Source organism: Otolemur garnettii, unplaced genomic scaffold (assembly GCF_000181295.1).
Source record: "Otolemur garnettii isolate 467f Iridium unplaced genomic scaffold, OtoGar3 scaffold00024, whole genome shotgun sequence".
NCBI classification, from domain to species: Eukaryota; Metazoa; Chordata; class Mammalia; order Primates; family Galagidae; genus Otolemur; species Otolemur garnettii.
Genome location: NW_003852419.1, coordinates 18,218,555 through 18,221,507, shown reverse-complemented (window position 1 = coordinate 18,221,507; position 2,953 = coordinate 18,218,555).

Here is a 2,953-nt window from a genome sequence, read left to right as displayed (position 1 = left end):
GACTCGCTTGAGCCCAGGAGTTGGAGGTTGCTGTGAGCTGTGATGCGACAGCATTCTACCCAGGGGAATAGCTTGAGGCTCTATCTCAAATAAATAAATAAATAAATAAATGTAATAACCGAGCTCCCAGCCCCTAACCCCCAGGACTAGTAAGTACAAACTTCTTGTACTTGTAAAAAGAATTATTCTTAGCTTCAGCCCCCCAACAAGGGAGGGGAAGTTAAGTTCTGGGAAGGAGCTTGAAGAGAAGAAGGGAAGGAAGGAAGGGCTTGGATTCCACATTAAGCCCCAGTGTTACCCACTTTGTACCCCTGAACTATGAGGTAATGTCTAAGTTACCATGTACTTCCACCCTGGATTGTGTAAAAACCTATGACATACCCCATCTTATGATCATGAAGTAATGTACTTGTGATATATCTTGTGATTATGAGCCAATGTGTACCCCCACCTTATGACCCTCTGCTTTAACCACTGTGATTGGTTTCTGTATTGCGCTAGCTTGCTGAGCATGGTATAAAAGGGCCCTTCACCTGCCACTCGAGGCTGCTGCACGCCCTTATGGTGTCTCAGCCCGCCTGCAGGTGCCAAATTATCAATAAATTTCTATTACCTAATTATACCTGAAGTGGGTCCAACTTTCTCTCGCATCTACCGTCCCATTTCATGAAGAGCTAAGACATATGTGATTGGATAGCAGGTAGGAATAGAATGGAGGCCAGAAGGCCTGGTGACTCTTTTCGAATTTATTGGGGAAAATGTCACCTGCGTTAACCTGGAAGGCACCTTATCAAGCCAATAACTCTGAGGGAAGTGGTTTAGAAAAGGCCAGAATGTGTGTGTTAGTTACCACTACTTGCTTTTAGCAAGGTTCAAGATAAATCAAGTCATTAAGAATTAACCTGTTGCAGAGATTGAAGAGAACTGAACTCTGCAACTGAACCCACTCCATAATATCTGTTCCTGTTGCTGATCCACAATACTATAGGGTATCCCAAAAGTTGCTGCAATGTTGCCATACATAGGGAAAATGGGCAATTATAGCTAAATGTACCTTTATTTACAAACTATTCATTACAAAATTTTACAAAGAGGTGGCCAATATGTAGAGAATATTTTGTATAAATATTCTGTAAAATTTTGTAATGAATAGTTTGTAGATAAAGGTACATTTAGCTACAATTTCCCATTGTCCCTATATCTGTGACTTTAGGGCAGCGATTCGGTTCTCAACCTGTGGGTCGCGACCCCTTTGGGGGGGTCTCCTGCATATTAGATATTTACATTATGATTCGTAATAGTAGCAAAATTACAGTTTTGAAGTAGCAACAAAAATAATTTTATGGTTGGGGGTCACCACAACATGAGGAACTGTATTAAAGGGTCTCGGCTTTAGGAAGGTTGAGAACCACTGCTTTAGGGTCAACTTTTGGGACACCTTGTGTTAATCATCTTTGAGAGATCAATTCTGATACTTAGTGTTTCAAGTTTTCTCATCGCTCTCTTTTCTAGAACAATAAAAATTTACAAAATGACAGCTAGAGATGATTCTGGAGAACTTCTTTGATTTTTTCAATTTAAGGCTCAAACACAGAGACAAGTGATTTGTCCAAGTCAAATTAGATTTGAAGACTTTTGCCCAAGGACGAATCTTTTCTTCACCATTGTACAGATGTTCCTTCTTGTCCTTTAGGCAAAATGGACAGTTTCACCTAAAGGCTTACATCCAATTCCCCCTCCTCACCAAGTTTAACCCTTTTGTGTTCATAAGCTCAACTATTCCTCTATTAGTCTGAGTATAGTTGCTTTAATAAGGAGACCAAAAATATAACAAAAGTTTATTCCTTGCTCAAATTACAGAGGTGGGTGGTCCAGGGCTGGTAGTGCTGTTTTGTCATTTTTGACACATAACTTCCAGGTCTGCATCTGAATGGCTGTAAAATTCTGGCTTCTACTACCACACTCCACAGAAGGCAGGTGGGGGAAACTTTTTTGAAACTTTTTTTTTTTTGCAGTTTTTGGTCGGGGCTGGGTTTGAACCCACCACTTCCGGTATATGGGGCCGGCACCCTAACTCCTTTGAGCCACAGGCACTGCCAGCGTTTGAAACATTTTAACTACAGTGAAATATGAAACTAAAAAGGAACTTCATTCATACTGAAAAAAACATACAGAAAGATGTTTATGAATAGAAGGCATTTAAAATAAATGCAAATGCCCTTTGAGACTCCAGCTACTACCAAACATTACCCAAGAACATAATTTAAGATTAAAACCTTTTTCTCCATAAGAAGATAAAAGGTTGAACAAAACAACAAAATTAGTATGGAAAAGTAAAAGAAAGTTATCAGTTAGCATATTTTTCATCTACTTCAAGGTCTGTAAGAAATCAAAATGATGTGTATTCAGGACCATGTTCATTTTCTTTTCTTTTTTTTTTAAGAGACAGAGTCTCACTTTGTTGCCCTCGGTAGAGTGCTGTGGCATCACAGCTCACAGCAACCTCCAGTGCTTGGGCTTTAGGTGATGCTCTTGCCTCAGCCTCCTGAGTAGCTGGGGCTACAGGTGTCTGCTACAACACCCAGATATTTTTTTTGTTGCAGTTTTGGCTAGGACCAGGTTTGAAGCCACAACCCTTGGTATATGGGGCTGGTGCCTGTGGCCTCATGCTCATTTTCTAAGTGTCTCTGCTGATTATATTCCAGTGTGGAGCTTTTTTACTATTAAGAAGTGGAGGTTTGGCTTGGCACCTGTGGCTCAAGTGGCTAAGGCGCCAGCCACATACATCTAAGGTGGCGGGTTCAAATCCAGCCCGGGGCGCCAAACAACAGTGATGGCTGCAACCAAAAAATAGCTGGGCGTTGTGGTGGATGCCTGTGGTCCCAGCTACTTGGGAGGCTGACACAGGAGACTTGCTTGAGTCCAGGAGTTGGAGGTTGCTGTGAGCTGTGAT